Source organism: Aethalodelphis obliquidens, unplaced genomic scaffold, assembly GCF_003676395.1.
Source record: "Aethalodelphis obliquidens isolate GAN/ISIS:26980383/991018 unplaced genomic scaffold, ASM367639v1 scaffold3, whole genome shotgun sequence".
In the NCBI taxonomy this organism is placed as follows: Eukaryota; Metazoa; Chordata; class Mammalia; order Artiodactyla; family Delphinidae; genus Aethalodelphis; species Aethalodelphis obliquidens.
The window spans coordinates 86,874,399-86,886,579 of record NW_020837947.1 but is presented as its reverse complement, the minus strand read 5'-3'; the positions used below and the strand labels follow the sequence as shown (position 1 = coordinate 86,886,579).

The 12,181-nt window shown below is 36.5% G+C and overlaps 1 protein-coding gene across 1 annotated transcript in view; it reads right to left on the bottom strand.

Annotated features, from left to right (window-relative positions):
• Positions 1-12,181, bottom strand: part of EYS (EGF-like photoreceptor maintenance factor) — a 1,677,823-nt gene that overhangs the window by 880,346 nt on the left and 785,296 nt on the right. The window lies entirely within an intron of this gene.

Below are 12,181 nucleotides of genomic sequence, written 5' to 3'. Positions count from 1 at the left end.
CATCTAGATAGTATACTTTTCCCATAACTTGTTAATTAGATAAGAGGAGAGGGGATTACAAACTGAAACTTTTTACTATCCTATCTATGGTAGGCAGAATGCTATGTTCTAAGATGGCCCTCAAGCTTTCCTGCCCACCCAACTCTCCCACCCACCAGTGTATGGACCCTGCATAATACATGATGGTTTCGCCCCATGATCAGCCTAGGTGACTTACATGGTACGGTTGACCTTAAGAAAGGGAGATTACATAAGCCTTTTAAAAGCAGAGTTTTCTCTGACTGGTCATAGAGGAGGAAGCCAGGGATTTGAAGTATAACAAGGATTTGAGCCTTGTTGCTGGTTTAAAGACAGAGGGAGCCACGTGGCAAGACATTTAAGTGGCCTCTAGGAGTTGAGAGCAGCCTCCAGCTGCAGCCAGCCTGGCCACGGAACTGAATGCTGCCATTGGCAGAAATGAGCCTGGAAGTAGATTTTCACCCAATCTTCAGAGGAGAATGTAGCCCAGCTGACACACTGATCTCAGGCTGACTGCTCACCTACAGAACTACAGCTGATAAATGGGGGTTGTCTTAAGCTGCTGAACTTGTAGTAATTTGTTCTGCAGCAATGGAAAACTAATGCATTGTCCCACTAACTTCAACACAGTAAACACCAAGACGTTGGGTCCTCTCCAGTCTTGGAGACCAGGCAGTCGTCATGTTAGGGATGTTGGCACCACCAGCTGGCGGGGTTTGTAATTTTTGTTTGAGTCAGTCCTGGACCTTTGTGCCCTCAGATCCCCTCCTCCCCACTCCGCTTTCAGGCTTTGCTAGGAATCCTACCCCCTGCAGGCTGTACTTCCTGGGTTCCTCATTAGCTGGCCTCCACCAATGGGAGACACTAGGGTCTCGGAAGAGGGTGAGGGGGGAGCAAAACGTAGACATCTCTGCCCCCCACATGCCAACGTATGCACATGGTGTCCCAGACTGCATCCTTTCCGCTCCCATGCCTGCATCTTCCAGATGCCCTGTGCGGTGAACACTTCCCCCTTCCATCCTGCAGTGGTTTCGTGCCGTGGCTAATCTCCAGTTGCCTTGCTAACTTTTGGTTGGATCCCATCTCGTCCCTCACCTCTGTAACCAGTTCCCTCTATTATAAATGCTAGAGATGGTTTCTGCTTTTTTCTGGTTAAGACACTAATTGATTCAGTGTTGCTGTCTTATAGAGGATATAGGCAGATTTCTGTAGGCAGTTGTCTAACTTGATGGGGAGATGAAAGGTAATGTGGGCGTCAGCCTGAAAGCAGGAATGATATTCTGAAGATTGATATAATTCACCCATAGTAATAAAAAATATATATATTAATGATCGTAGATCAAACGTTAAGAATACTTTGGTGTAAACTATGTAATATTGACATAATTTTGTGCTTATACAGTTGGGATAAGTATTTTTATTTCTAGCTTTTCTAGAATTTCCTACATAAAGTCAATATGTAGTGTCCATGCCAATAATCAAAATTGTTAATTATATGACTGTTTGTGTGCCAACTTGACTTATATGTCTTTATAAGTAAACTAAATGTGCCTCTAGGCAGCTGGTTATGTTTGTTCCACTTTCCCCTGAAAGCCCAGGCCTAGTACATAGTTACATATTTGGGAGTTAGTAAACATTTGTGGGAAAAAAACTAAGATAACATTTTTTGAAGAGACATTTTTATCTAGCTATTTCCCTGTTTCTTTTTCCCCTTTCTAGACACACATTTTGAGAGATGTATTGGCCAGATCTCTCACACATTCCATTCTTTCTTCCAGCCATTCTAATCCAGCTGTCATGTCATCATGTCACTAAAAATATTCATGTAAATTTCCAGAAATACAACCATGCTGTTCTATTCAAAGCACGGTTTGGGGTATTCATTTTATTCAAATCCTCAACAATATTTAACAGAACCAACCACTATCTTCTGAAACGTTTGGTTTCTCCCATACTTCCTACCTCTCTCCCTACTCCTGTCTCCTCCCTTGGCTTCTTCTCTTCATTCTGGTCTTTAGTTTGGAATTCCTTGGAGCTTTATCTTCAATCTTTTATCTATTTTTTCCTACATTTTCCCCAGAAGCATTTTCATCTATTCAAAAAACCATAAAGATATCTGTATATTCATGAGTCCCCAAACTATATCTCCACCTCACACCTCTTGCAGTATATTCCTTTATAACCAATGACTTATTTAGCATCACTAGTTAAATACCTCATGGGGACCTAATATTTAACACATACAGTATTACAGTGATGAACTGCTTGTTCTAACACGTTCCTATAACGATCCTCTCTGCTCAGGAAATGCAACACCTTCACTCGATTGCTCAAGGTATATCTGGTTTCTATCTAACATGTCTACTTAATGCCACGTTTTGCTAATTCTTCTATAGTATATTTTAAATATAGTTTTTTTCTCTCAGTTTGCTTTGCCACAACCATAGGTCAAGCCTATGAAATAATTCATGCAATAATTGCAATGGCCTAGCTTCACTCATACTTCTAACCTCCTTCTAGACCCTCTTCACAGAATAGGAAGGATATTTTAATAATCTGAATAAGATCACATCACTCTCCTGTTAAAAAATTTTAAATGTATTTCCACTATATATTTGAAGAAAATCCAAATAATTTTCCATTCTTTTTGACTCACTACGTAATCTGGCTCTGCCTGTTTCTGCTGACCTATCTTCTCCTTTGTTCCCACCGGACCTACTGCGCTCAACTCACAGTGTCTGTTTTCACCACTGCATGTGGGGCAAAGCCTTTTCCTCCTTATGACCCGTGCATGTGTCCATACTCATGACAGCACGTCCAACTCTCACTCTTCCCTTGGATGATTTCTTCTCGTGCTCAGGTCTGAAGTGTACCCCCCCTTAGAAAGAACTTCTCTGTCACCTGTATTATTTTTCTCTCACTGCAACGTTTGCTTTTCTTTCAGAACACTAAGTACAGTTTGAATTTTATTTTCATTTGTCAATTACCTTGATTGCTGTGTCTTTTCTGGTATGCTACAAGCACCACTAGGTAGACGCCTACGTATGTTCCATTCTGAGCCCTACTCAGCACACTGTTGGTTGGCCGTTAGCCAATGAGGGTTCCTTGAATGAATATATAAACAATACTTAAAAATTGTCTCTATACATTAAATAGTTGACTTTGCAAAATATCAGTATATTTCCACCCACACATTACGTAATTGATGTTTGAAACACAAATGACCCTTCACATGCCATATGTCACAAGAAATGCAAGCAACCAAATATGAGAGTCCAATAGATGCCAGTCTTGACTTACAAGGGGGGTTAAGTTTCCTCTGAGAAATAAGGACCCAGATCATGTGAATAGTCTGTCTTGAGACCAGAGGCGACAGGTGAAAATGTACAGCTGGTACTATTCTACTTTCCCTTTGTGTCTTATACACTTGAGAAAAACAGTTTCTCCTGTTTCCAGGGTCTCTTGTTAAGGAATACTCAACTACTAAACAAAGATGTGCTAGGAAGAATGGATAAATTCTTTGATTTTAAGAACTGGGAAGTTAAATAAGATCAAAGTCACTTAGCAACCTCCCCTACACCACACTTAAATTGTATGAGGTAATTCCTGGGCTTTGGGTACTGATAAAAATAGAGCCCTGAGTGAGTTTTATGGGTGCTTAGCAAGTCCTAGACGGGGATACAGCTGATGGAAGGACAGTCCCATTGTCTCTTGTGCTGGTGGAATGTGTGCCAGGGTTATCTTTTAAAATAAAATCTGACCAGGTCATTCCTCAGCATAGAAAATCATCGGTGGTTTACCACTCTTCCTAGGCAAAAACAAAAATGATTTAGCATAGCACACAAAGCCACTGGCCATTTCTCAAAACTTATTATCATTTCTTACCATTTTTTCACATATGCTAGGCTAATTCTTATTTCACATATGTTGTTTTCCTTTCTGAATCCCACTTCTGCCACATATTCCCACCTTGAACCCAGGTAATCTAGGTACCCAACTTTTTTGGTTCAGTTCAGTATAAGTATTCTCTCAGTATTCTCTTCTGTGTTCCTCCAGTTTTTAAAAAATACAGTTGACCCTTGAACAACATGGGGGTTAGAGGTACTGACCCTCCACACAGCCAAAAATCTGCTTATAACTTATTGGTTTCTCTGTATCAGAGTTTCTGCATCCTCTGATCCAACCAACTGCAGAGCATGTAGTGCTGTAGAATTTACTATTGGAAAAAAACAAAAACAAAAACCTCCGTGTGTAAGTGGATCCATGCGTGTATTTTAAACACATGTTGTTCAAGAGTCCACTGTACATCACTACTGTGCTTTCATGAAATATTGTGCAGACCTTAACTGTGTCTATTACCTATCATATTGTGATTATCGTTTGACATATTTTGAACTCCCAGTAGTATATAGCTTTTTAAGAACCAAAATAGTCCTTAAGTGTCTGGCTCTGTGTGTGAGATATAGGTTAGTAAAGGATGCTCTTGGGGAGACTGTGGTCTTGGGCTAAGTGAGACTGCTTCACATTGGGTTGAAAGAAGAGGGTAATGTTTCTAATGAGTTGGAGACCAAGAGCCTTTGATCTAGTCAACTCAAATTGATTAGAAATGCTGAACTGGAGTCTTAAGAAAAGATCTTCATATTACTTAGTTTTCATTGAAATTCACAGGTGACAAAAAAGCCTGTGGAGTACAATGGGTCTTAATTTGAGAACCACATTTTAATTAATGAAAGAACAATTTGAGAAATAAGATACACATTTGAAAGTTAATTATACATACAAATTACTCAGAGCAGATACATAAATAATATATTTCTAATACATTTATAATGAAGATATTTAAACATTTTCCCCCTTTTTCTGTACTGGTAAATGTGCCTGTGTACATAAGAAGCATATTTAAAAAAATTTTTTTTGGAGTTATAGAAAGATTGGATTAAAACTGCCTTTGTAATAAATTTGCTCTGAATACGTTTCTACTGTTTTTACATAAATAAAACCCTAAAAGTCCAGATCAATTTTTAGAAATAGAACAATACATATAACAATTATCTTATTATATTTTGATAGAAGATGCACATAAGTGGGGTATCTTCAAATTTTAAGCGAATGGTATTTTATTAACTTTCCACAATGGATGAATTCAGTTATATGCAATTAATTTTCATCTCTGTGATCCTAATCAAAGAGGTGCTAGTTAACTATACTGATTGGCTGAGTAAGCTGAAGTAGTTTGAATTTTAAAGTCATAGGCTTGTTTGTGGCAGAGCTCATGTTGGAAATACCATTGTATTCAATTTAAATTTAAATAATTTGTACTTGATTTGATATAATTCAACACAGCAATATTGAAAATCTACTCTATCAGCCATCATATCAGAATCATTTAATAACTATCATAATTATTATAGGTGCAAATTATCAGTGTGATTGATACAATGAAATCTCTGGGTTCCTAATGCCAATAGCCTCCTCTAAATTGTGGCTCCAAATCCCCCCTCCCCACATTGAAATCAAGCATATTCAAGATTTCTCTGAGGCCACTGTCTATGAATCACCAGTCCTACGATCTGATATCTGATTCAGAGCCCTGAGTATGTACAAGATAAGAGCCACTAAAATATCTCAGAAGTCAAACGCCCTGGACTAACCTACTATTTCAGGAAGAATAGATGAAACTAGCAGATACTATAGACTCACCAGTGTGAACAACCAGGATTCTCCAATGGTCATTTGAGAGCTGGCAAGTAGAAAATTTCCTTACCACCATATGCCTATGCAATTTCGGGTATCTTTCCTCAGTCACAGAGTGTTCAATTATTGTTCATGAGGAAAGATACTCATTTCATGATTCATTTACTAATTCCTGCAATAGAAATAATGTCTTCATTCTCTGAATCCCTATAATCCTCTAATTGTTTACACCTTAGGCCACTCATCTCTTTCTAATTTGTGTTATACTTGTTTCTATTCATGTTTTATCTCTTCTTTACTTGTTTGATTTCCTTAAATCACATCTCAAGTAATTCTGTAAATCAAGTCCTAAAGAAGTACTAAAATATGTGTACTAACTTTTTTTTTTTTTTTTTTTTTTGCTGTACGTGAACCTCTCACTGTTGTGGTCTCTCCCGTTGCGGAGCACAGGCTCAGCGGCCATGGCTCACGGGTCCAGCCGCTCTGCGGCACGTGGGATCTTCCCAGACCAGGGCACAAACCCGTGTCCCCTGCATCGGCAGGTGGACTCTCAACCACTGCGCCACCAGGGAAGCCCATAACTTTTGTTTTTAAATAACACACCCTCACACCCTTCCATGTACATTGTTTATAAATAACTTGCAACCTTCCTTACCTGTTCTCTGTGGGACAGCTTCCACATATCTCAGTCATATCTTTATTTTGACATCTATAGCATCGTATATATGTAACTCTATCAAAACATGTTAGCTGATAAATATCATTTATTTATCTTTTTCTTTCATTGGGATGCTTTTCTACACCAACCAAAACAATCACAGTTGTGTGCATGACACACATCAACGATTTATCAAAACACTGATAATTTTACACTTTTCTTTACCTTTAGAACATAAAGGTGAAATCTTCATTTTAAAACATTAAACAGGATGCCTTCTGAACACTACCAAGCCTATTTTCTATAACATACTTTGGCAAGACATGTTATCTTTCTCTCTTCAATGAGTTAAGCTTACAGGTAGAACGTTTTGAAGCTGAGCTTCAAGTTCTGAGCCTGTGTATACAATCCTCCCTTTACTTAGGAAATGCAAGTGCTAATGACATGAAAACAGTTACACAAAGTAAGACAAAACAAATCAAGCACTATGTTACAAGGATAGCATCTAACACCTAAAATAAAACAAATGCTACAAACAAAATATGATGAGCTGAACCACAGTACCACATGGAGGAAGAGGATCAACAGGTCTTATTCTTCCCTGTAGAGGCACTTTTTTCTTAATTTCATTTATTTTTAATTAAGAGGAAAATGCTAAACCAGGTGTATTGAGTATGAATAAAAAAAGACTCCCAGGACACAAGGGAAGCACGAAAATCCTGCTGTTTCTCAGTGGCAATGCCAGAAAGAGCAGGGAAGCAGAGAGATTGGTTTTTATCATCAAAGAAATGCAGTAGATGTGGGTTATCATATTTCCTCCTGCTGCCTAGCCTGCATTTAATTACTTATAGAATCAACTGGCAGATGTAAAATGCACAGTTCTATTTGTTAAAACATAAGAACCATGTGAAATAAGAAATTTTGGTGCAAAAACATAAGAAAATTTTTGTAGGAATGATATGAGTTAAGTCCTTTATAGTGTGGACTGTTTTTAACAAGAGAAATTTGAGCATAGCTCAGAATGAAAAGATCCAGAACTCGAGCTGAATGTAGAATAAAATCTTTCTGACCTAGTGTTTATGAGTATAAGATTTGGATTTAATGGAAAAATGTAATTCTAACAATTTCCAGCTCTGGATAAGTGTTTCAAACTCTGAATCTGTTTCCTCATCTGCATGATAAGGAGAATAATGATTCTTATGTCACGAGTTTGTTTTAAACATTAAATGAGGTATGCATCTAAAACATTTAGCCTGCCAAATAGTTAATGTTTCACAAATAATAACTACTTCTCATGGTAGCTTATGGCTCAAATGATATTTTAAATCACTTAACCATTATGGCAGAAAGGAATTTGTGATATATTTAATGTTATATGGCATTGCACCCAATAGCCTCTGGATTGCAAATTTATAGTATGATTAATTAAACCCAAAACACTTATAGTCTCATCCATGTTATTGTTCATTTGATACACAAAGGCTTATTCAGAATCTATTATGTGGCATCAACTTGGAGAATAGAAGAAAACTAGTTGCACATGTTTCTTGTTTGCGTGGAGCTTATTGGAAGGGAGAGAAGCAGAGTAAAGAAGAGAAGAGGGAAGAGGAGGGGAAGGGGGAGATTGTGATCACACACTAAACATATGGCCACGCAAATGATGGATCTGCTGGATTACAGTCTGGCAACTGATATGAAAACAAATTATAAAATGTTGCCTAATTGCTTATGAAAATTCAAAACTGTACTGCACTTTGAAATCCAGTTTGGCAGTTTCTTAGGTAACTTAATAAATTTTACCATAAGATCCTGCAATTGCCCATTCCCTGGGGTTTATACAAATTAACTGAAAAGTTATGAATGAACTAAAACCTGCATACAGATGTTTGTAACAGGTTTATTCATAATTGCTAAAACTTGCAAGAAACCAAGATGTTCTTCAGCAGGTGAATGGATAAAGTGCGGTACATCCAGGCTATGGAATATTCAGCACTAAAAAGAAATAAACTATCAAGCCATAAAAAGACATGGAATAAACAAATTCATATTGTTAAGTGAAAGAAGCCAGTCTGAAAAGACTTAGCATGATTCCAACTGTGTGACATTCTGGAAAAAGCAAAATGAAAGAGACAGTAAAAAGATCAGTGATTGCCAGGAGTTAGAGGGGAGGGAAGGATAAATAGGAGGACCACAGAGGATTTTTAGGGCAGTGAAAATACTCTGTATGATAGTGTAATGGTAGATGCATGTCATTATTTATTTGTCAAAACCCATAGAATGCAAACACTGAGAGTAAACCCTAATGTAAACTATGGACCTTGGGTGATAATGTTGTTCATCATTTGTAACAAATGTACCCCTGTAGTGGGGGATGTCAATGGTAGAGGAGGCTATGGAGTGGGTTTTGGAATCCAGCCTATGCTTTTATTTTGGAAAGTGATTCAATAATATCTTCTGCCCCTACCCCTACCAATATGACATAGAGATATTTATCTTAATAATAAATGAATAAAAGGTAAGTCATAGAGAAAAAATCACCAGCCTATAAGTGTGAGCATTTAACATTCTGTTCCCAACTTTCCAATGTACTAACAATGTTATCTTAGGTATGATTCTGCAGTCAACTCATCATCTATACCTTCATGCTATAGATTTGGAAACTGAGGCTCACAGAACTTTCTATCTAACTGAGGTCTAAAATGTTAAGCCCATTCTCCTTTGAGGTAACATATAACACCAAGAATATTCTAAGTTTCTGTCAAATATGAACATTAATCCACTAGCCCTGTTTATACAAGAAATAGATGCATAAAGATGAGAGGAGGGTAATTATTACCCATGATATCTAAATAGCTCTAGGGGGTAGTCACAATTTTACTACACTTCATTTACCAATAAAAACCACTGTTCTAAGACATTTGGGTTGTACATCATAACTGTGCCACAGATCTGTTATATAAAATGCAAGAAAAATTCTTATTTTCAATAGTGTATTTATGAAAATATTAAACTATATTTGCTCATTATAAACTATATTTACATTATACAGAGAACTTCCTCTTTGGTTGTTAAGTTTCATTTAAATTTGTACCTTTCTTCCTTCTCCAATATCATCACAACCCTTGGATTACAAAAGATTGTTACTGTGTTGGTTAGAATGCTTAGAATACATTCAAACAAGGATGAGATGCTTGTGGTGAAACTGGTCCTGAAAAGCAGATGAGCCTTTGTTCTAACTACTGCACACAGCGTTTTCATTAGCAGTACTGAGCAATCCCTCTGGGTGGGCTTCCAACCTAGGTAAGCAGAGGAAGTCTTGGCACTTTTAGAGATTCCTTTCTAACCCTTGCAGGGAAACCTTAATCTTCGTCCCTTGAGAAAGCTCCTCTAATGAGTACTTTACTCAGATTTGACAATTGCCTTATTACTTTTAATATTAGAACCACAAACAGTGTCCCTGATAATGTCTTCATTTCCCTTGGCAAGCAGTTTCCTGCATAAACCCATTGCTGTCTTTCTTATTATCCCATATGCACCTGTCTACTCCACTCAGCTGAAGCTCTCTAGTGAGAAATTGAAACTAATGAAGTTTTACATTACTTTGAGGGTCTAGCATAGTGCTCTGCACACAAAATATGCTCAAAATATCTTAAAGCAAAGCATCAAATTTTGCCTTAAAGGGAGCATTGTTGCTGTTTTTCTGTGCATTCATTTGCTTATGGACCTGCCCCCTTTTCCTTAATTTGAATGTAAGAACAGTAGGTGTTCATGTTTTTCTTCATATGATTTACAAGTACTTTGCTATGGTGAGTGTCCAAGGGATGTGTTTGATCTAAAATATCAATAACCTGATCTCAAATATGGATAAATGTTAAAAGCAATAAAACATCCTTCTTTAAAAAAAGAATTATTAAGTTTATCTAAGAATTATGCCTTTGCTTATGTACTTTCTACATAGAGACAATAAACTTTAATTATTTAATAGGATGAGTCACGGCATCTTGAACACAGCAAATACTTGTGAATATTTATTAACAACATTGATCATTTTATATCATGATAAAATAAACACCAGAACCATAAACAAACATGAAACCCAATGGTCTGTCTTGCTATCCTGTGCCTTGTTCTTAGGTCTCTTTTGAAGATGACATTTAAAAACCAGGTATTGCAAATAGACTGTATTGCTGTAGAATTCAGAGCATACTTTCTCATTCAGAAAGTGTTTTTTCCTTTTTTTCCATTTTTAATAGAATCCAGCTTCTACACTACATAAAGATCTGTGTTTTAATTTAAAGAATGAAGTTAACACTTTTATTGACTACTATAATTCTGTAAAATACAATAAGCATGACCCAATCACAGTCACCAGTTAATGTATGGATCTATCTTTTTTGGTAGAAATTCATTTACTGAGGAAGAAAAGAGCAATGCTGATCAAATGGAAAAGAAGGAGATCATTTGTCTTGAATTTTTTAGCAAGCAAGTCTAGGACACTCCATAAATTGTGTCTGTCACTTAAATTCTTTTACAGAGCATTTGAATTTCAGAATATGTAAGTACTTTAGTGATTTGATTCACTTTCACAATCAGATCTGCTAGAAAGAATAATCCGCAAAAATTATCAGCTTGTCAGAGATTGTCACAGCTCAAAACATTAAGAAAATCTGAGAGTTTAGGTCTTTAATATTATGCACCAAATATTAATTCTCAGAAATAAAGAAAAAATAGCAGATGATGTTCACTCCTTAAGTTACTCTTCATTATCAAAGAATCATTGTAGGAATATTAATATTAAATGTAGCGATATTAATTTTCCTAATCTCATAAACATGCAGCTGAGTTAACATTTTTATATGACAAAGTAATTAGTGAGAGTTTTAAAAATAGCTTAAACAGAAGAAATATAGAAAACATGTAGCATCTTTCCAAAGATCTGTTTGAAGAATGATGATTTTGGAGGGAAGTTGAAGTTAACATAAATAGTCTTAATGTGAAGAGAATTGCTACAAATTATTTCAGTAAGAGGCTTGATGATTTGTGTTGAGTTTTGCTGTTTCAAGTTATAATCAGAAATTCAATGCTTGCATATTCCCAATAATTTGATATATTTTAACAGATTATGTGTGCTATTATATCAGCTGTTATACTTCTGTGTACAAGATAATTTATAATTTTTTAAAAAATTTCTACATGTTAGTGGAGAATCTGATTGCCAGCTAATTTGGTATCTTTTAAGCAATTCCATGAAGACCTCAAGCAACTCTGGGAAATAGAATAATCATTCTAGGTGAGATACCTGAGAAGCCTAATTAGAATAGGAAATCAGTTTTTTAAAAGACACATTGAATTTCATGAATGAAGGAAAATTCATCTATTTCCTTATTAAATATATTCATAGGTTATTTTATTCTTAAAACAATCACAAGACTTCTCGTTTCTGGTCCAGTGTGTAAGAAGCTTAGAAGTTATCACTCCCTTCTTCATAATCATAAAAAGCTGGATAAAACAAAAACAACAACTTTTCTTTGATTTGTGGTACAACTGAGGTCACAGGGCAAACTCCTCCCCCCAGAACTGGACAGACAGTAAGGCAGAAACAGAGAATCATAGCAGAGCAGAAACCATTGCTGGAGCCAGTGCCACAGTCGGAAAAACCGTAATTGACAAAGTGTTGGAGGCCTACTGTGTACAAGCTTGAGAGTTAAACACTCCGGGGCAGTGGGGGAGATCTTAGGGAATCCCCTGTACTTTCATTAAATTTTATCTCCAGGAGTTCCACCAGGTTTTCATCGTAAATACATGAGAAAA